At 35.6% G+C, this 23499-nt stretch overlaps 3 long non-coding RNA genes across 6 annotated transcripts; all 3 read right to left on the bottom strand.

Moving 5' to 3' along the window:
• Window positions 1-135: 135 nt before the first annotated feature.
• Window positions 136-5851, bottom strand: LOC112179685. 3 transcript variants are annotated; one of them, XR_005803771.1, is made up of 5 exons: window positions 5487-5851; window positions 5114-5182; window positions 4458-4550; window positions 1374-1500; window positions 136-505 (listed from the first exon to the last, which is right to left on the bottom strand). It is a non-coding gene; the product is annotated as an uncharacterized LOC112179685 (long non-coding RNA). The 3 variants fall into 3 exon arrangements; XR_002927851.2 differs by lacking the exons at window positions 136-505; window positions 1374-1500 and adding an exon at window positions 2748-2808; XR_002927850.2 differs by lacking the exons at window positions 136-505; window positions 1374-1500 and adding an exon at window positions 3301-3548.
• A 5239-nt stretch (window positions 5852-11090) lies between these two features.
• Window positions 11091-13981, bottom strand: LOC112179377. Its single transcript, XR_002927732.2, has 5 exons — window positions 12895-13981; window positions 12672-12797; window positions 12088-12223; window positions 11432-11495; window positions 11091-11365 (listed from the first exon to the last, which is right to left on the bottom strand). It is a non-coding gene; the product is annotated as an uncharacterized LOC112179377 (long non-coding RNA).
• A 6046-nt stretch (window positions 13982-20027) lies between these two features.
• Window positions 20028-22964, bottom strand: LOC112179378. 2 transcript variants are annotated; one of them, XR_005802763.1, is made up of 5 exons: window positions 22651-22964; window positions 20937-21464; window positions 20781-20850; window positions 20405-20503; window positions 20028-20309 (listed from the first exon to the last, which is right to left on the bottom strand). It is a non-coding gene; the product is annotated as an uncharacterized LOC112179378 (long non-coding RNA). The 2 variants fall into 2 exon arrangements; XR_002927734.2 differs by having other exon boundaries at window positions 20781-21464.
• Between the last annotated feature and the right edge of the window lie 535 nt (window positions 22965-23499).

The raw sequence follows: 23499 nt of genomic DNA, 5'->3' as shown, positions 1-23499 counted from the left end.
TTAAATAAAAATCAGAAATAAAATCCTAGATACTAAAGAATATTATGCTTGGAATCCCAATCAAGATTTTGCTCGAGAATTCCGATATATCCAAAAGAGTAATTTATGATTAATTCCATCATTAAGAAGCCTATTTGAATACCAATTTCCAATATTCAAATTATTCTTCTTAATGTGAAGACGCTTCTTTCTTTTCAAGATTTTTGGTTGAAATTGGCTAAAATCTCGTCCTACATCATTCGATATCTTGGGTTGGTGTGAACTTGTGAACATCTTTGTATATCCCCTTTATAAGGAAATCTCATTTTGTTCCTGGCTTCAATTTTAGCAGTTTGACTTCCTTCTAATTAAAGAATTTCTTGTGGTCTGATCCTTTGTTTTTTTGCAGCTTTTCTGGATAATCAAGTCTTCACATGAGATTCCAAAGATTTCTTCTGCTTCTTTGCCCATTAAGACTGCATGTGCTTGACCAGTCTCATCTTCAATGAGAACAGTGACTCTGAAGCTGCACTAAGATATGAATCAAATTCAGGGATGTGGGGAAGTAATTGCAGGAACTAAATAGAAATGATACTGACATGAAGCAAAACTGAAGAATAGGAATATTTCAAAGCTAAGAAAATATGAATCTCAGGACCATTCTCGAAGCGATATAGGTTTTAGACCAAAGAACATTGAAAAGAACATTATAGTAAATGGTCAGCAGCATATAAAACAGAACTGAACCGTGGATTTTGCATTGACTATATTTCAGCCCACAAATTGAACCAATACATCACCAATGTTTTGCATAAATTACCAGAAGATAGTAAATGTATTTTCCCCCAAAGCGAAATAGGCTTTAGACCAAACAATGTACCAAGGAACATTATAGTAAATGATTAGCAGCATAAAAAACACAACTGAAGCGTGGATTACAGATTAAGTATATTGGAGGCTACAAATTGAACCAATACATCACTAAGGTTTTGCATCCATTATCAGATGATACCATGTCAAATTAATATATAGTTTGATTTTCGTGTTTTAGCCCAACTAATTGAATCCCCTCCATGGCTAATTAAATTACTTAATTATGTTCTTATAACCCATTCTTACAATGTGCAACCCATTGCAACTCATTCTTACAATGAGCCATGAAGAAATTCATATCCTGGAAAAGTAAACAGAAAAGCACACGATTCCAATGCCTAATGGAAGATTTTGATCAGTAATAATGAGATTAGAACCAAATTGGCACTATTTCTTGAGATGGGTAAAGTTAAGAAATACCATTCTTTCAATACCAGCCACCAAATCATTCGCAGATGATTTTCTAAATTTCAAACAGTAATGGGTAATACAGAAAAAGCTTGATGGAATCTGAAAGTTACCTGGATATTAAGATGCATGGAAAAAGGGATAGGTAATTGCTCTACGGCCTCTACCACACTCGACTTATGCAAAATAGGGCAGCAACTGTGCTTGAACATGATCAGTCCAGCAGTGTTCACAGCAAAACTGAAAACAACCAAAAAAAGATCAGCATGCCAGCAAATTTCCATCCAGAAAATACCAACTAACCAGTATAGTGTTTGAGTGTTCATATTTCATAGACCGGAAAGTCGACATTGTTGAATCCAATCGCACCCAGTTAGTAAAATTTAAATCCCAAGTTAATCTATAGACAATGGAAACGGATTTCATCAAACTCATTCATATCACACACAAACCCAATTCAAAACAGGATATATCGTTAAAGTTCATAATAGTACAATTACTTCAGACATGATCAACATTCTAGATTAGATTACATGTTTTTTTATTGTATTTTGAGGCAAACAATATCCTACCAACTAACAACCAAATTCGGAATCAACCATCATCGCTTCAAATTTGCAATTATTTACTGTCCATGCAATCAAAATTCCAGATTAACCTAAAGACTAAAACTACTATGCTGTCAACAAATGAAAAAATTCAGTATCATCCACCAATTTTTCAAGTTTGAACTGATTTGGAATCCAAATCACGACCTCTCTATGAAACGAATATATCTTAAAAGTTCCAGCTAAGAACATCAGAATTCGAATATGAACAAAATCATTACCAGTATTATCCCTAATCGACTTAAAATACAAAATCAATAGTGGAAAAGAGCAAGAACTCAATTGAGAAGAGCCAAACTAAATGGAACATTAGTCGTAGGTATGCAGGAAATTAAACAAAGATCCACTCTGTAATGACCAATAGTGCGATCATACAATCAATCATCCCAAAAAGCATGCAGACACAAGAAACCCAAAAACTCAAAGGATTCAATGATCCCCAAAAGCATGCAAACACAGGAAACCCAAAACCTCAAAGGAAAAAAAAAAATTACCCATTTTGACTGCTTCCCGTCCCCCTCTTCCTTTTCTCTGAGCTATCTACCTTCTTCCCTTGTCAATTTTATATATTACCAATCAGATGACTCTAGCTCTTCCAATTATGGGAAACAAATGAAATTGAATTACTAACCTTATCAATTAGCAAAGAATTTCAAGCTCATTTATTTTTGATCTCGAGGACAGAGATTTGGGGAGAATTAACTTTGTTGGTCCGGTAGGATACGATTGATGGTTTTGAAAAAGATTTTGGGATGATACAATTCTGGTGTATCAGGTTTGGGAGAGCAAAGAAGGGTGTGCAGATGATGATAGTCTGGAAGAGTCGAGTAGACGACGTCGGTGTCGTCCTTATCACAGAATAAGGACGAAAATATAGTACTAGAAAACCCAGCCGCGCGATGCTGCGGCACAAAAAAGTTTCAATGTTCTCTTGTCCAAACTGTAGGATAGAATTCAGAATAAAAAAATCCTCACAATTTACCCAAAAAAAAAAAAACTACTTGTAGGATAGAATTATCTTATGGTACATAAACAGCTACATAGTTAATTTTTGGAGTTAATACACACTATCAAAGCCGAAAGCCCTAAAAGGAAATTTGCAGCTTAGCTTCATACTGCATTATTTGATTCCTAGGAAGAGAAAGGAAAATGAAAATGAAACCCAGATAGGACCCCAAATGGAATAAAGATAGGACTCAATTTAAATACTTATGTAACGGTAATCAAATGATTTCTTTATTTGGTAGGTGATGAGGATCATTGTCTGACACACTTTTAGACGGTTTAAATTTCCTCTAAGATTCTTAATCATAGTATTGTTCATTGTTGTGATTAAGACAGAAAAGCGAGATTGCAGGAGACTAATGTTCAGACTCTTGCTATCTATACTGTCAAACTGAATTGCAGGCGACTTCGTTAATGCCTAATTCTCCACTCATTAACAAAATGGTAACAAAGACCACAAACACCCTCTTTCAAAAGAAAAATATCTAGGTTTTATTTCCTGCTTACAAATACACTAATTTTAATTGGTTCTGTAAAAACTCATGTGCAGACAATTGCAGGGGCAGTTAGAGACTGGTTCTATGACCGAACTCCATTCCAAAAGATAAACTGTCCTTACTCTTGCAATCCTACTTGCCATGCTCTGAACACCGAAAGCGTACAAACATGTAACCCCTATAATAACAATTTGAAACCTCAGAAAATCATTTACAATTACCACCTAAATACGTCCCTTTTTTTTCTCAAGAAAAAAAAACAGTGATTAAATGGCAATAATATAGAATATAATGGTGAAGAAACTAAGCAGTTTTGTCTGCTATTAGTTTAATTAGCCTAATTTAAATACTATGAAACTTTGTCATTCATAGAATTAATTCTGATACATTTTTGCTTCCAGCTATGCATTCTAATAGCTTAATTCGGATTGCATAGTGATCAAAAAGCTTACATAGCAGACAATATGATAATCAGAATAGCTTTTATTTTGTTTAATGATTGAAAACCTTCAAACTTTGAACTGTTTACAACTTCCGATCCAAGATTTTTGTGGTTAAAAAAAAAAAAAAAAAAGAAGCAAAATAACACTGAAATTGTTTGGAACAAACTAATCTAATTGTCCAAAAATTTGATGCCAGTCAAGAACATTAGATAACAGACACCAGAATGACTTTCATTTGATTTAATAATTAAAAAGGTTCCAACTTTCAATTGTTAGCACAGTATAAAACTATTAATAGGTAGATGCTAGGCTACCAACTAAAAACACGAACAACACTAAAACAAACTAAGAACAAATTTCATATAATCACATGCAATAAGACAAAACCCAAAAAAAAGAACCACCCACTGAAATTGACCAAATCCCACAGATTAGACCAATTCTGATAAGAAGCATGACCTACATTTACATCGAAAATAGAAATTAAGCGAATACAAAACCAAATAGTTTGTGCTGGGATTGATCCAAAAAATAAAAGATTGATCCAAATAGTATGCACTTGGCAAAAAGGTATCAGCAAATAGTAATATCATTAATTCTGTAAGCACTGTTTTATACATTCCTACTAGTTTAGCTACTGTTACCTTTTCTGCTATCAACTGATGTGCTCTTTTCTAAGTTCTAAGATTCTTCTCTAACTGTATTAGCTGCCTCTTTTGATATGCTTATGGAAATCCCTGCAGTATATCATATCTAGAGGTTAAATCCATGTCAAATCTAACTTGAACACAAATTTGCTGTAAACATAAGTGAAAGCAAAAAGAAAAAAATAGAAAAACAAAGGTTTGAAAGTCAAATTGAGCAAACACTGATTAGTTAATGACATTTCTAATAGTAGCTGCACATATTTTCAGCTACCAAGCTCTATTACATATATAGCCAAATAGCCAAGATCCAAAACCCAGCAGAAAGAAAGAAAGGAACCCAGCAAATCATAACTCCAGTTTTCAGAAGATCATAAATAGCTGAGACCCAGAAAATCATTCTTACCTACCACCCAAATTCACCCCCTTCCTCCCCATATCAAAACCCAATAATTCCAATAGCTGATAAGAAAATCTTTGCTTTTATCTTACATCTCTTATAAACTGAATCACATCAAACTCCAAATTCAGCAACCCAATAAACACCCGTAAATAAACATGAGTAATCAGATATGGTAAATAGTATTTCAAATAAGCAAAAGCTGGCAACTTGTTTTAACTGACATATACTGGGCAACAACTCACAGAAAAAGTACCTGGGATGATCAATTTACTCGATTTCCCTCTTCTTCTTCCTCTTTTTGTTCTTCTTCTTTTCTTTTCTTCTGTTTCAACAAAATCCCAAACGAAAAAAGGTTTTATGAGCTCTCATCAAACATAAAGCCAACCTCTATCAAGCCTTTATCCATGGCTAAAATTCATCTCTAACAGCTAATAATTAGTAGCCATGAATCTGAACAAAAAAAACAGAGCATTCGCAATCCAAATTTCAAATACCCACCAATTAAATTTTTGATTGGGTTTTTCAATTTCGAATCGTACTTCAAAACCCACAAAGCGTTCACCATGCATGGCAAACCAACCTTCCAAAATTCAATAAAGAACTGAAATTTCAGGCGAAGTCATTACCTCTTCCCATCTCCTGCTCTTCCTCTCTCCCAGATCGGCCTCACTCTCAGATCGGCCTCACTCTGTCGCTCTCTCTGTCACAGAAGATCGCTATTACGAAATCCAGACGAACCTCTTCTCTTCTGCTTTCGATTCCAACAACCCAATCTCCTCTTCTTCCTCTCTCTCGGATTAGCTTTACTCTCTCGCGCCAGTCTCAGAATGAAAACACCATCGAATAAGAACACTTCTGATACATGGCTGATAGAGGCTTCCCGAAGATAGTAGATTGGGTATTTCGTAATTGGTACACGGCAGAGCTATCCAAGACGTACATCTCCTTCCTCTCTGACTCTCTTTCGTTCTTTCTCTCCTGTATGGCTCTCTCGATCCTTCTTGATCTCTCTGTTCGTGGAGCAAGCAAACAGAGCCACGTGGAAACCAACCAAACCAACCAGAGTGCAAAAAGCAATGGCAAACTGTAATTAAGGAGAAACATAAGGGCAAAAGCGTCACTCCATTTCAAGCCCTTATGAACAGTGGGTTCAACTTTAGATGTATGTATAATAATTACATTACAGAAACATGTCTTGACTTTTTTACTGCTTGACATGGTCTTTCTACTCCGGTGGATCAGTGGATGTACCTATGAGAAGTTGTGCCTTCTCAATTAGGCCAAATGAAGAAAACAACGAATCAACATACAAAATTTCATCGTCCAACAGCCACAACTATAGTAATAGCAACATATATATAAATACCATCCTAGCAAGTTTCACCATACAAAACCATATACACCAGCAGTAGCTAGTACTACTATATTTCTAACCCTTAGAAAGTAGAAACCATCCACCATGGCTATGACGATGAGACTGATTCAATGATTGGTGATCATATCAGTAACTACACACACACAGAGATGAGATAGTAATAACAAATTAACAAATAACAACTATGAAGTATGAACAAAACTGGAAAAACTGAAATCGAACCCAGAATAACAAAACTAGAAAAACTGAAATCGAACCCAGAAATGGAAGATTGGAAGTATCGAATGAAGTCACTGAACCCAGCCTTACCCAGAAATCCAAATCCGAAATCGAACCCTCAAGTCTGTAAGTAAAGTGAGTAACCAAGCAACTTACCCAGAAATCTGAAATAGAACTCAGCCTTCAAGCCTTCAAGAATCTGAAATCTAAGTATCGATTGAACCCAGCCTTCAAGCCTTCAAGTAAGCCTTCAAGAACCCAGAACTCTGCTTGAGCCTTGACTCTTGAGGACACTGCAAATTGAAAACCCAGTAACGCAGTCGCAGTAAGAGAACGATCGATTGAAGTTCATAAAGAGTGAAAAACACAAACCCATAAACCCAGACTTACCAGTTACCACCGTCAGTCCGTCATCGTCGAAGAGAGAAAAGGCCGTGCCGGAGAGAGAGAGAGAGGACCCAGAGGAGAGACGGAGAGAGGATGTGCGCAGTGGCTGATCCAGGATTCAATTGTTGTCTAGGCTAATTAGAAGTGCACAATTTTTTTTTTTTTTGAGGTTTGGAACCCAGTGGGAGGCTCATCCTCACGCCTTTATTATTTTCAATCAAAACATACAACGGATGGGACATAAAACCAAACCCCGTACATTAAAAACTACAAGCATACATTTGTTGTAAAACAACAATAAATTAACTAAATCGTACTCTCTGAGACCCACTCACTTCAAACTCACTAATCACATAATCATTATCAATGCTATCGGCAAATTCTTTTTCGATGTAGAGAACCATCAAATCATCAAAAAACTCATCTTCTATCTTATTTTGAAGTTTGTTTTTTATGATGGTCATAGATGAAAATGCTCTCTCTGTTGTTGTTGTAGAAACTGGCAGAGTCAGCACAAGACAAATCAATCTATAAATCATAGGAAAGAATGCTGACTTTCTTGATTCAACTAACCACCGACACAAATCAGACACAGTAGTTGTGTTGGCAAATCTTGGATCCTTCTTAATATCTGCTAGAAAATACCCACACTCCATATCTAGAGCAAGCATATCATATGATGTAAAATCATGAGGATAAAACCTCAAAGCAAGATTGCAAACATCTTCACATTTAAATGATCGAAAATTATCACGTGGATCAAATGTAGCACTAAGAATAAAGAGCTCTAACGAATTATCTATAAATCTACTATCCAACTCTGCCAACTGAAAGTCTATCACAGCATTAAGTGTATTGACCCGATAATAATGCTCATTTGTAATATTTTGTTCACAAGCCCTTGTACTTTTCTTGTAAGGAGCAGACATATCTGGCATAATAATATCATACTGACAACAAAATGATTCAGTCCTCATAATCAAATCATCCCAACCATCTTCTCTCATATCTTGAAGTTTTGATTTTGTTATTGAAAGAAAATTGAGAGCATTGAAGATGTCTATGGCTTTTTTTTGCAATGACTGACACTCCCACTCCCACTTCTAATCTCATCGACACTATCACTTGATGGAGTACCACTTGTAAACCATGACAAAAGATTTTTGTACCTCTTGGGTTTCCGGTGATCTGTCATTATATTCAATACATATAATATTATATAGATACCATGCCACCATTAGAATTATACAACTACAACTAATTATACATTACTATTAGTTACTAACTAGCAGCAGACTTTAATGTCTAATGGATTTAATATGTGCCTCCTTAACATATATATAATTCTAATGGGTTTGTGAAAGAATATAAAGTTAGTAACACTAACCAGATGGAAAGGGAATCAACAGCAATCTCGGTATTATGCATAAACCCAGACACTATTACCAAAACTCTCAAATAAAAATTCTCCAATCTGCAACACAAAATGCACATCTTTAAATAAAAAAAAATCACAACATAATCAGAAGCCAAAGAAAGCATCAAGAAATCCCAAAGCCCAACAAAATTACAAAAGCTCATTCACTTATTGTTACTTGATTTTTTCTATTTTTTTTTAGCCAGTAATTTATCATCAAAGACATCAGTCATTTTGCATTCAGTCGGTAATTCTAACTAAAAATAGTTACAATCATCAATTCATCAAAGCCTCATAGGCTATCCACCGACTGACCGAGACCAACCATGATCAAGAATTCAAGATCCTCAGTTCGGCAGTTCCTCACTCCTCAGCGGCTCAGCTAACATGGAATCTCTATCTCTGTCTCTCTCCGCCACTGGTAGCACCGTAGCAAACAGAATCGGCGACGGCGAGACTCTCGATCTGGGCCGACTGGGCTAGAGGAGATTTGGGAATCTGGGATTTCTTTGAGAAAGTCATAAAACCCCATTGGGAAAAACAAAGCAGGAAGAAGAACAGACTCACAGAGATGTTAAGATGTATCAAAAATTCAAAACAGGGGAGATCAATAGAGCTTCATACCTCGTTTACTAGAAGGAGAAATGTGTGAACTGCTGTGATTGTGAGTCAGTGAGTGTGACTGTGTGAGGCACTAAGGCTGCGAGTGGTGAGGAGCTGCTGTGATGGATAATTTTTTTTTCTTTGGGCTGGTGTGGGCTGAAAGGTAGAGATATATATATACCTAAGGGTTTTTAGCCCAAAATCTTGTCTAGGCCTAAGCCTATATAACCTTCCATGTCGGTCCGCCCCTGGCTGTGCGGCGAGTGTTTAGGTCTCGGGTTTGGTTTTGTCGAAGATTTATAAAAAAAAAAAAATATATATATATATATATATATATATACACACACATTACCGAAGCACCTAATCGCCGACCGCCTGGCACCTTCTAGCACCGCCTAGGCCGCCTAGGCGGCCGACTTTCTACCCAATGGAGCAGCAGCCATTGCGAATGATGACGAATTGATCTTCCTTAATGTAATGCACTTGGTTGGTTCTCCTCTGAGCTATCCTTGATGAGAGTTCTCTAAATAGGCAGAGCAATGTATTCTCAGATGCAGGTAATGATAGCTAGAGCAGGGACCAAGTGGTTCCTTATATAGGCCAATGAGTCTAGGTACCTTCCCATAAAGGTTTCCTATACCGATTAGCAATAGGAACAACATTCCTGATTCATGTACATAACCTAATGTGTTGAGGTATGATCAATTATGTATGTTCCCATAATAAACTGGGAATCCTAATTGAAATATCAATGACAAGTCCGATTGCTTGTTCTGCATCAAGAATAGCAAGTTGCTTGTTCCTTAAGTTGACATTGATAAGTCCAAATAATCTTACAGTCTCCCACTTGGACTATCATTGTTCAACACAGCAAGAATGCTACTTAAGTCAGATATAGCAACCATGAAGTGTGCGCTGGACTAGCCATGGATTTCAACTTGTTCCTGAACTCAGTCAATCTGCAATTGACTTTAACAGATAATGAGAAAACAGATACTTAACTAAGTACTAGCACCTCAACATCATGTTGAAGCAATCACAGACCATAGGAGTTAAATTTGTGTACATGAAATTGTGCTTAAATAAATGAAAACATATATATTAGCACACATAAGGTCCTTATGCAGGATTCAAAATAGAATCGTTCAAAATTTGCTTACTAATACAAATCTGCAAGTTCATGTCCTATATTATCAAGCATTAAGCTGCAAACCAATAGTCTAAATCTTGAAAACTTGCAAGTCAATAATATATGCTGAAGGCGTGATAAAAGAACTCAAGGAAAAATAAACTTCTAGAAATAATTTTTACTGCATCAAACAATTCTCAGCTTAATTAAAACATGCTTATAAAATAAAAGTTTTTAGCTCCCACTAAACTACTGAATCAAGGCTCTCCAAAATTCCCATGTTTTTGACATGTACCTGAAAAGATGCTACTGCAATGGCCTTTGTGAGTGGGTCTGCAAGTTGAGCAAGAGTGCCGATCTTAATTATTTCTATCTCATGGTTTCTCACACACTATGTCACCAAAGCCATCAGACGACAGATTATATCTGTCGTCTGATTCATAAAATTTCTGTTGTCTCCTGGCGTGATGTCTCTTAGTCCTTCAGACGACAGATATTACCCGTGGTCTATATTTCACTCAAACAACATAGGCCGCCAATAATCTGTTGTCTGATTATGGTGAGATAAGCCGAATTATGACTTTCTGTGGTTGAAAATGTAACGAAACGACAGTTATATGTTGTTATAAAGGATTCTACACAACATCTTTTCATAAATCTCTATCGTTTGTATTTCATTAAGACAACAGAAATCTGTTGTGTGAATATATGGAGATTTCAACTATCTTGGATTTTTTCTGTTGTGTGAATCAATTGTGGACAACATAAATTTTTCATGTTCTATTGTTTCTTTTTTATTAAAATGACAGAAATATGTCGTCCAAATATATAGAAGCTTGTACTTTCTTGGGTTTTTCTGTTGTGTGATTCAATTAGAAACGACAATTCTTGGGTTTTTCTGTTGTGTGATTCAATTAGAAACGACAATTATATATCGATGTATATGACTGTTAACAACATAAATTTGCTTGAATTCTGTTGTTTGATATTGGTTTGGATGTCAGCTTTATTTGGTTTGTATGTCTTAGCAAGAGCAGTTGCACAACACCATATTAAGAAATCTGGTCTGCAAAATTTAATTGTAATTTATGAAAGAGAAACACTTCAATCACATTATCACTATAATTAATTTCATTTGAAAATGTACAAGTATCCAAATCCCATTACATCAATCAATCAAACTATAATTCTACAAGTTAAACCCACATAATATGAAAATACCAGATCATCTAGTGCTCTAAACTGCTCTCTCGACTAGCCACACTTCATCTTTCTTAAGCTTTCGACCAGCCACATAATCCAATACCTTTGCTAAATAAAGCTGATATATGATTGGCACTTTCAAGTCTCCTCTAAAGCACTGCCTGAACCTTGCCTGCATGCACAAAATTGTTAATGAAGAGCAGCCCCCTGGAAATAAATATATTATGTTCCACAATACCTTGCAATTGCAGAAAGCTGACTCTGATCTTCCTTTTTATTCATTAACTTTCCAAGGGCAAAAACTGCAAGTACAAACAAAGAGTTAGAGATCATGTACTCATTGCTCAATTACTTTTTATTCATAAACTAGTCAATTGCAAATACAAAGCATGGCTTAATAACCTGAAATGCCAAAAGATATTCCTAACAGCAGAGCTACATATTTGTGGGAGTATGAATGCAAGTATAAGTATTTAATGTATACTAAACAATTTCCATCCAAATAATACCAAAATGCTAGACGAATTTTCCATAATTTAGTTCAGATGAAAAAACACAACCCGCCTTTGTTACTGATATTGCAGTAAGCTCATCTATGGGTTACATTGGGACTGTTAAGATCTAAAAACCCTCTTATGTACTTACTATGACATACTATAACCCAATATAGAGAAATGACAAAAGCATTTCGTAGCCGCCTATTTCAGGATGTGTGATGCAGATGATAGATAAAGATGGACTAAATCACTTCCATAGCTTCAAGCACTTAACATGGCTAGCTAAAGCTACCATGGCAGTAGAACTTGACGCTGCCAAAGAAGATACTAGCTTGTCATATGCAGCTATTTATTTATCATATAACAATAAATAATATGATGTTAAAGTAGGGTATACCGAGATAAGCAAAGCCAGCTGCAGAGGAAGCCAATTCATAAACATACTAAGCTCATGGTATCTAGATATTGCACATATGTGGCTCCTGCAATGTGATTGTCCAGGTTCACAATCATCCTCACCGATACATCGTGCACTGTATATAATTGTAGGACATGATGTCAAAGTTACCATGTCCTGGTTTGCACTTCTTTTTTAACAGAAATAGTTTATTGGAAACACATCTAGACGCATATACAAGGTTAGCATAAGAGAAGAAAAGAGTAAAAGCTTGTGTGTACTACAAGTAAATGCGGGTAAGAAGACATAAGAAACATCAAAATGAAAGAATGAACAACAGAACTTGAAATTCCACCAAGGAAGAAGGGACCAGACTAGTCAGTAATAATAGGGGCAATATTTACTTTTACACTATATAGTGATAATATATTTGACTACACAGAAGCTAGATACAAGTAACCAGACAGATCTCATCTATATTCCTACTTTCTTTCTTTTTTTGGTTCGGTTGAAATTGCTATTACGTACTTGTTCAAACAGAAGAGTACGTTAATTAACCCTGAAAAAAAGAGGAAGTTGATTACCATGCAAACTCCTTGAATATTTCCACGCAAGTCCAGCAGTTGATACAACTCCAATAGCACTTCCTTGTAACTGCAAATTTTGCTGCTTCCTTAGCTGTCTTCAGCTAAGGACAGTAAATGCTTGTTCTGTACAGATCGGTTATCATTGGAAAAAGTATTTGTTATGATATGCAAATTCAATAACAAATACTTTATAAAATGAAGTGTCCTGAAAAGTACATACATGTTCACTCAATATTCATCATCTATCTTCTCTTTAAACTGCTTTACAGTTTTGGCATCAGGTGTAAACCGACAGACAATATTGCATCCAGTCTTTTGCAAAGAGTCTATCATGTTTCCATAGTACTTGTACCAAATCAGGACTTCCACAATTCTAAGAGTTCAGATTACCAATCTTCAAACGAAAACTGCAAAAGAACTGTCCGATCTTTAAGCTACATCGTTTTTGACAGAAAATCAATTCCAATCGTAGCCTGCAATCTTAACATAAATCAAACCCCCAAAAATTCAAAAGTTTCACTGAGGATCTATATACCCAGAGGCGCAGAGCATAGTTCAACAACAATTTCAAAGCAATTACTATCAGATTTACCGTTCTATATCAACAAATATCAATTCAAAGCAAAACATACACACATAATCAAAATTCAAAACTCATCATCACATCAAAACCAACGAAACGAGCAGTCTCAGAAACTAGCAGATATACAATATATTACTAGTAGATTATTTCACAAAAGAACAAGAATTAAAAACCCAGAATGCTATTGATCGAATCTGAGAGAGAGGAACAGATCAAGTTATTGATTTGAGAGAGGGACTTAGCCGTCACTTGTCGAGAAGAGCGAGCATCGTCGACCGTCGAGGGGAGAGGGAGAGTGCCGGTGCGGTCGAGGAGAGAAAGAGAGAGAGACAACAACGATGAAGAGACACCCAGAGAGAGGGAGAGCATAGGTTTTCAGAGGGAGGTCCCCCATAGGTTTTAGATATGAAATGAGATTTTATTCAGAGCGAGATGGGTGAGGTTCTTCTGGGCTTTCAGTATTATGAGCTGAGGGTGCTGGATTACAAGTGATTGAGCGAAGATTTCGCAAGAAATTTTGGTTGAGGGCGCTAGATTTCCAGTTCGATGGTTTTGGACCTTTGGTCGAGAGCAAAGAGAGAAGTTTGCTATGGAGGTTTTCAGTTTGATAAATTTTGAGGGGGAGGGGGGGATTTTTCTTTGAAGTGTGCATCCAATTCCACTTTACGTTGTGCCAAAAAAACAAATAGGTAATACACAATCAGGACTAAATGAATCTCCATTGAATGTACAACAGAAATCTGTTGTCTGAAACGTACCATTTTTATACACAATCAGGACTAAATGAATCTCCATTGAATGTACAACAGAAATCTGTTGTCTGAAACGTATCATTTTTCTCAAAACAAATTTACTATGGTATATCACTATATTCAGACAACAGAATTTTTCCATTCTGTTGTTAAAATTTTTCAGACAACAGAAAACAACTATTCTGTCGTCTGAGCTCTGTCGTCTGATGAGTTTATTGACGTAGTGACATTTTCTCTAACTGCATAATACTTCACATCTATATTTCTTGAAGCTGTTGACCTTCTGTTGTTCTTAGCAAAGAACACTGCAGCTGCATTATCGCAGTAGATTTTTAAAGGTCTCTCAACTGAATCCACTACCTTGATTTCATTCATGAAATTTCGAAGCCATAAGGCTTGTCCAGTGGCACCATGAATTGCTATATATTCAGCCTGCATAGTTGAAGTAGCTGTCAGAGATTGCTTTACACTTCTCCATAAGATTACACCACCTGCTAACCTATAAATGTATCCTGAAGTAGACTTTAGATCATCAATGCAAACCTTGTAGTCAGAATCTGTATAACCAATTACTTCTAGTTCCTGATCTTCAACCCTTCTGTATACTAGCATGTAGTTTTTAGTCTTTTGCAAATACCTGAGCACCTTTTTACTTGCAATCCAATGTTCATTCCCTGGATTGGACTGATATCTTGACAACACACCAACTGAAAATGCGATATCAGGCCTAGTACACACTTGAGCATACATGAGACTCCCAACCAACCTTGCATAGGGTCTCTTATCCATCTCTTTCTTTTCCAGTGAATTCTTAGGACATTGTCCAGAATGTAGCTTATCTCCTTTTGACATAGGTGACTCACCTTCCTTACAGGTTTCCATTGCAAACCTCTTAAGTACCCCGTCAATATAGCTTCTTTGGGATAATCCCAATATTTTCTTTTCTCTGTCCCTCTTAATCTCTATACCAAGTACAAAAGCTGCCTCTCCCATATCCTTCATATCAAAATTTTTCAACAGAAAATTCTTGGTTTCTCTCAGCAGGTTTAAGTCACTACTTGCCAGCAATATGTCATCAACATATAAGATTAGAAAAATAAACCTACTCCCACTAATCTTCATATAAATGCATTCATCCAACTTATTTTCCACAAATCCGAAAGAACTAATTACTGAATCAAATTTAAGGTACCACTGCCTAGATGCTTGTTTCAAACCATAAATTGATTTCTTTAATTTACATACCTTTTCATTATGTCCTTCTGCAGTAAAGTCTTCAGGTTGCATCATGTATATTTCTTCATCTAAATTTCCATTTAGAAAGGCTGTCTTGACATCCATCTGATGAAGCTCAAGATCGAAGTGTGCCACTAAAGCCATCAAAATTCTGAAAGCATCTTTTGTAGACACAGGTGAGAAAGTTTCTATGTAGTCAATACCCTCCTTTTGAGTGAAACCTTTGGCAACCAATCTCGCCTTGTACAGTTCTATATTTCCTCTGGAATCCTTTTTAGTCTTGAATACCCATTTACACCCTAGTGTCTTGTATCCCTCAGGTTTGTCAACTAAATCCCACACATTGTTAATTTCCATCGATTTTAACTCTGACTGCATAGCCTCAATCCACTTGCCTGCATGTGAAGACTTAATTGCTTGAGAATAAGTTATAGGGTCTTCTTCCTCTCCTAAATCAAAATCAGCTTCTGTCAAGAATGAAGTTTCATAAAAGTCTGGAATTGATGATCTTCTCTCTCTTTGTGACCTCCTTAATTGTACTTGTTGCTGTTGTGGTGGTGGTGGTTCAACTACCTGTTGTTGAACATCATCATCAGGTTGTTGAGGTTCAATGTGTGGCTCTTGCTGCGGCAGAATTTCATAATTGTCATGTTGTTGTGGCTCATCATGAATATTAATGACAGCTTCTGTTGGAGGCAAAACATTCTGCACAACTTGGAAATCATCTTGTCTTGGTGCCTTAGTAATGCTTTCATTATAAACTAGCCATTCAAAAGTGTTGTCAGTTTCCGTATCTTTTCCTTCAAGCTCACTGATAACTGCTATATCTGAATCATCTAGCTCTTGAATAAAAACTGCTCTGTTGGTTTCTAGGATCCTTGTACCACTATTAGGGCTGTAAAACCTGTATCCTTTAGACTTATTTAGGTAACCAATGAAAAATACACTCGAGGTTCTTGAATCTAGCTTCTGTTGTTGAGGATTGTATATTCTTGCTTCAGCTCTGCAGCCCCACACATGGAAGTGATGTAAACTTGGTTTCTTGTTGAACCATAACTCAAAAGGTGTCTTGTTTTCCACCGATTTGCTTGGGGTTCTGTTGCAAATATAGTTGGCTGTTTTCAATGCTTCTCCCCACAAATATCTAGGCAAACCAAATTTGCAAATCATGCTCCTCACCATGTTTATCAAGGTTCTATTCCTCCTTTCTGCAACTCCATTCTGTTGTGGGGTACCTGGTGTGGTGTATTGAGCTTTAATTCCACATTCTTCAAGATAAAGAGCAAAGGGACCTTTATTTTTTCCTGATTCTGTATATCTGCCATAAAACTCTCCACCTCTGTCTGATCTAACAACCTTAATCACCTTATCCATTTGCTTCTCTACCTCTACCTTAAAAATTTTAAAAGCTTCCAAAGCCTTTGATTTTTCAGAAATAAGAAAAACTTGACAATATCTTGAAAAATCATCAATAAAAGTAATAAAGTACTGATTTCCGCAAATAGTTTTGTGAGGAAAAGGGCCACAAATGTCGGTATGTATAAGTTATAATAGCTCTTGACTCCTAACTGAACCTTTCTTTCTAAGATTGGTAGTTTTCCCCTTAAGACACTCTATGCAGACACCAAAATCAGAAAAATCTAAAGGAGGTAGGATATTCTGTTTTACTAAAACTTTCAATCTTTACTCTGAAATATGTCCCAAACGTTTGTGCCAAAGAAAAGCAGATTTTTCATTTAATCTAGGTCTTTTAAAACCAATTGTTTTCTCTGTTAAAAACACCTCAACTGAATTTCTGCAGTTCATATGCCAATAACCATCAAATAAAGAAGCATCACCAATAAAATCAGAATTTTTAAAAAAATCCAAACTTTTATTATTGCCAACAAAAGTACAACCATGATTTTTGACTAAAAGAGAACCAGAAATCAAGTTTCTTTGCATAGAAGGAATACAAAGTACATTTTCCAAATCTAAAGTAAAACCAGTAGTAAACATAAGTCTAACAACTCCTATGGCCTTCACAGCTACTCTATTCCCATTTCCCGAGCTAATCCTAGCCTCATCTTTATTTGGAATCCTCTTTCTTAGAAAACCCTGCATAGACGTAATTACATGAATAGGGGATGCAGTATCAAACCACCAAGAGCTACTAGACACACTGACAATTTTAGACTCTAAATGAAAAACAGTTTTATCAAGGAAATCAGATTTCTTACATTTTTTACTCAACCAATCTTTAAAGCCTCTGCATTCTTTCTTAACGTGTCCAGGCTTACAGCAGAAGAAGCACTTAACAAAGCTTGATTTGTGGTTCTTTGGGTTGTTAGATCCGGTAGAAGTTCCAGCTGTTGCTTTTGAGGTAGCGGGTGCTGAATAGGTAGACTTGTAGGCCTTTTTCTTAAATTGTGGTTTGCTAACCAAGTTAATAGCCACCCCTTTTCTTTTCTTAATTCTATCTTCTTCTTGAACACATATAGAGATCAGCTCGTTCACAGTCCATTTTTCCTTCTGTGTGTTGTAGTTGCACTCTAACTGAGAGTATTGAGATGGTAATGAGTTTAGGATAAGGTGGACTAGGAAAGGGTCATCAATGGTAACCCCTAAAGCCTTCAGTTTTGCAGCAATCTCAGTTCCCTTCAAAATGTATTCCCTGATGCTTCTTACCCCATCAAACTTCATTCCAGTAAGAGCACTCATGAGAGCACCAGTTTCAGCTTTGTCTGATATCTGATATTTTTCCTCAATATTTTTAAGGTACTCTCTGGCCAATTTTGCATCAGGTATGCCACCCTTAACAGCTTCTGACATAGATCTCTTCATAATGACTAGGGCCATCCTATTGTGTTTATGCCACTGTGCATATTTGTCCTTAGCTTCTCTAGTGCTAGTGGGCGTCAACTCTGCTGGGGGATCTTCATTCAACACATGCTCATAGTCACTATACCCTAGACATAATTCTAGGTCTTGTTTCCACTTCTTGAAGTTTGAACCATTAAGTGTTTCCATTTGGTTGCAATTAAAAAGCATATTCAAAGCTGAAATTTATTTAGAAGTTTATTAGTAAGCAACAATTTTTATAACTGAAGAGGCAAAGATGCAGTGCCTAATATGAATGTGTCATGCTTTACCTAGAGTGGCAAAAAGACAATATAGACACTTTTATACTTAATCATATACCCAAAGCTCAAGAAACCCAACTGTTGGTATCTAGAACATGTCAACACCTAGAGTGGCAAGAAGACAATTCAGGTTACCATATTAAGGTGAGCCTTGAACCTTGTTATATCTGATATTAATCTCAGAAACCATAATCTTTTATACCTCCTGTATGGAGCAAGGATTCAAGCTCCTGAAATCAACATCACAATGTGTTGATCCAATATTAAGGTCCAATAAAAATACTTTACATGAGACTGCTATAGACAGTACTATATGTAAAGTTCTTAAGTTGGAACTGGACCAAGACGTTTTTAAGTGTTTTGGTTAAGTTTTATGCACTATGTTTTACTGTGATGTATAGACAAAAGGGGAGACAAGCAATTCATCAGGTCCAATAAAAATAGCTATTCATCTACATAAGAAAACATCAAACCCAACCAAAACAGAACACAAATAAATTCCTGCAAACAGTCACATATATATGGGCCTCAACAAGGCTATCATTAAACTCAATTCAATATGCCAAAACATATATAATACAGATTGTAAAAGAATAAGAATTTCTGGATTTCGGTATTGGTACAGCTGCGTACCTTAGAGCAAAATTCTACTGCAAAATTTTGTCGATGGCAACAAGATGAAAGCAAACTCTTCAGCAATACGATCCCTCGATCAAGATTTTAATTGTAGCTTTAGAATTTAGGCGGAAATTCTACTATTAAAATCCCAATCGAAGAATCCTAGAAAACCAATTTGGGATCGCGTCTGTTGTGATGAAGTTTGAGTTTAGTTTCTGGAAATCTGACGTTTAAAGAAAGCCATTGAAAACATAGGCTTTCATCTTATCACCATTAACTTTGGGCTTTAATTAATGAAGGCCCAAAATTGCAGCAAATTTTTTTTTTTTTTTTGAACAAAATAAAATTTGATAAAATCATGTCGATTCTTAAGTGAGCACAAAAGGCTCTGATACCAAATGTAAATTATATTAATGTACTACATGCCAGTTGATACACATCGGTTCAAAACTGATGTCTTTTTCATTTAGCAACCGATGTCTCGTTAAGTGATGTCTATTATAGCAGTCTTAGACATCGGTGGAAAGCTGATGTATATAAAATACACAGACATCAAAATTTCGAGAGTAACCGATGTCGCACATATGCCAAAAAGCTTTACAATTAAAATATTTCGATGTCTAAACCAAAACTTCTGATGTCTCATTTGGTATCAACATCAGTAATTAGAGTTTTTCTTTGTAGTTAATTGACTTATAGTTCTATTTACTGTGTAATAGTAGCAAAATTAATCAAATTACATATCAAGGTGACCCTAAAACTGATGTTGTACAAACTTATGACAACGAATTTTTAGTAGTTTTTGATGTTAAATATGGATTGCACATCAGAATGTACTCTAGAATTAATGTCACTTGCACTTTAGATCTCGTAGTTCTTGATAAATTATGATGTAAAATGGTTAGTACAACATCAGTTTCTTTAAAAACAAATTGTCTACAGAGGTTATTTTCAATATCAATTTTTATATTATTCAAATGAATGAATCCATTCACATAATAATGGATGCTCTTCTCATTACTCACATGATAGAGAAATACCAAAAAATTATTACGCATATATCTTTCATAAACCAAAAGTTAAAATATCATGTTCTACAATAAGTAAACTACTTAAGTACTACTACATATTAAACAATGAAACTTAAATAATTCTGTCCAACTTAACAAACGATCAACAAAGACCACTTGTTCCATAAAAAGCAGCACTACAAATATCAAGCTTCATCATAAACATCTACAAGTATTTCCTTGTAACAAACTCACTCCATTCAATCCGCACCTCATCAATTTGCTCTTGTGAGTCGCTGGTTCTCTTCGACTTCCTACTCCATTACATAATTATGCAAACATATTTTACAACACAATGTATATATAACATAACTTTGAATAAATTATTACTTAAAAGTGAAATGCTTACCTTCTGTGCAAAAGAAAGCATTGGATCCTCAATCAGTTCCTTCATGTATCTCATGACATAGTAGCCATATTCACCACCACCCACTTGTTTTGGTGCACCCTATTGTAAGTGTGAATGTCAAGAACCGATCAACTTATAATTTATAACAAAACCCATGATAACAAACCAAATAAAAAAGAAAGAAAGAAAAAAAAGACAGAACAATGATAAGGCTTTTCAAAGCCAATTTCCTAGCCCTCTATCGATTCCTCATAGCTGTAGTAGAATTAGTAGTGTAGCTAATCCAACTTGTGCATTTTTCTATATAAACTTGTGGACATAAATGCATATAACAATGGAGTGAATTTCTAGTGAAGAACTAATGAATATTACATACCGAGCGATTTATCCATCGTGATGCTTTTTTGCCATGTCTACCCGTAATTTCATTAAATAATTTTATTGCACTTCATAAAGAAAGAAATTCAAATTAGCATAAAAAATGGTTAAAAATTCTATTTCAATATACATAAAGCATTATAAATAAACTTACTTGTTCACGGTATTGTCTTTCCAAAGAGTCCACAATGTAGACAATGTCTTTTTCTTCAGTTATTATAGTCAACATCCAGTGATCATTGAAAATCCAACAATATATACTTAAGAGTGAATTTTATTCATGACATATACACACACTAATGCCATTTGCTGATGCATTTGAAAAACATTATATGTAATATAATCACCTGGGATTGTAAGGCACCAAAAATATATGATCAGACTTTCCTTGTTGCGATGCGATGTTCTACTAAATTGTTCACTACATTCTTTGAATCTGATACCCCAATAGAGACGACCCTTGCAGGATCCATGAACCCAAATGTATTAACCATGTCAGATTTCTCAAGGACCTCATATAGGTACCTAACAAATGAAGTGCGTCAAAAATCTAGAATACACAAAGTCATTATTCATTGGAAGTGCGTCAAATACAAGGTCCTCTTTGCTTCAATGATCTTTCTTAAAGCTCCATACTGTATGTATTGTTTCTTAAAGCTCCATACTATAAATGTTTGCAGAACTGCAGCAGCATAAAACAATTCAATCATTATAAAAGAATAAGCTATAAAAATTGTAAGAGAACAAGAAACAATGAGATCAGAAATTTTCAACATTGACCATTCCTTCTTCAAATGCCTCACAAGTTGAGATAAAAACTTACGTAAGAGTGATTCTACTAAAATGGAAAATACACTCATAGCTTTCAATCCATATAATGTTGGCTACCCACTGAGTTAAAAATGGTAGCTTGTAAAAGTTCCTAAGCTGGTCTGCAAACTAATACTGACCTATAGTCGCTCAAACAGCTGTTTCTCCAAATCCAGAAGATTAAAAAGGGTGAAATCGCAGTAACAAAAACTAGACACACTTCCCCCTTTTCGTATAAAATTTTACAGTCCAATTTAATCAGAGTAGAAAACTATAGACCTGCAAATTCAGTGTTCTATTATGCAGATTCTGCAGAAAGCTGATTCTGATATTGGTGTACTTGTTAGCCATTGTGGAAGCTACATGGCACGAAATTAAAAACTGTTTTTCAGCCATATGTGAGACATGTATGTCTAAGTTTCTACAAATTTTCAGCTCCATATTCCCACTGGTTTAAGAACTATGGTCTTCCAAAGTCAATCTACAGTAATAATTTATGTTCTGACCCTCCAGCATTCCAACCAATATTCCAGAAGATTTAGAACTCCAAATGCAAAACCCTTTTACAGGGAAACACTAGACATCTAGAACTACAATCTCACAAGGTATCAGAACTTATGCTCTCATGAGGTGAGAACTCTAGGACTCCAAATTGACTGATATTTCTGGCAGAGCTTAAAATCCAAAAACTTTGAGCAAGAATTTGGCAACCTAAGATTTAGCACCCCTCAATTTAATTTTCTGGTTCAAGAACCCCAGATATCTATTTTACCAAATACTCTAGTTTACCCACAAGCTAAAACCATTGCCTAAAAGCCTTCTCGTTCTCTCCAAATGCACACCGTTTAAATCATGATTACAAAAGCTTCCTGATTTTAACCCATTAAACACTAAAACTGGCCTATATAGCACAATCACTATAAAGAAACAGAAATTGGAGAACAAATCATACAATCCAAATTTGATAACCGAAGAATTGAAAAAGAAACTAAAAAATTAAACTTTAGCAGATATGAAACTGAAAGCTCCAACTGAAATTAAGAATGATAGGAACTCACCCAATCCTTCAATTCTTGTTCTTGCACTCAATGAACTCTAATTTCACAGTAGGTTCTTCCGGAGACCGCACGATGAGGAGAGATACCAGGAATATGGTGAAGAGCAGAGTACTGAAGCACGATGAGGAATATTGAGAGAGAAGCCGAAAATTTGGGAAGAAAATCAGTTCGTGAGACATGGAGTCTCATGTTCGCACGAACTCTTTTTTTTTTTTTCTTCAATTAATTTCGTTTTGTTTTGAGATGATAGAAGATACTCTCTGAAAATATGAAGATGTGCTTGGAGATAGATAAAAAAAATAAAGGAAACAAAAGGAAAAGGATAAAGCATCGATACTTGGCGGTTCCTCATTTCATGCTATTCCTCAATCTTTTTTTTTTTTTTTTTTTTCCGATACTTAGTTGAATCTGCAGCTTAGCCTTATCTGTTCACATTATTTAAAAATAATAAAATAATTAATATCAGGTCTTATAAGGACTCATGTCTATATTCTTAACAGACATCAGAAAATATTAAATTCGATGTCTAAATTTTTAAGACATCGGTTTTCTTCTCAAGCGATATCCTTTATGCAAATTTGTACTCGGCTTAAGAACACAAACATACCTGGAGCAGCAGCCATTGCGAATGATGACGAATTGATCTTCCTTAATGTAATGCACTTGGTTGGTTCTCCTCTGAGCTATCCTTGATGAGAGTTCTCTAAATGGGCAGAACAATGTATTCTCAGATGCAGGTAATGATAGCTAGAGCAGGGACCAAGTGGTTCCTTACATAGGCCAATGAGTCTAGGTACCTTCCCATAAAGGTTTCCTATACCGATTAGCAATAGGAACAACATTCCTGAT

This window comes from Rosa chinensis, chromosome 7 (assembly GCF_002994745.2).
Source record: "Rosa chinensis cultivar Old Blush chromosome 7, RchiOBHm-V2, whole genome shotgun sequence".
Taxonomy (NCBI): Eukaryota; Viridiplantae; Streptophyta; class Magnoliopsida; order Rosales; family Rosaceae; genus Rosa; species Rosa chinensis.
Note: the sequence above shows the minus strand (reverse complement) of the source record. Positions and strands in the feature narration are given on the sequence as shown.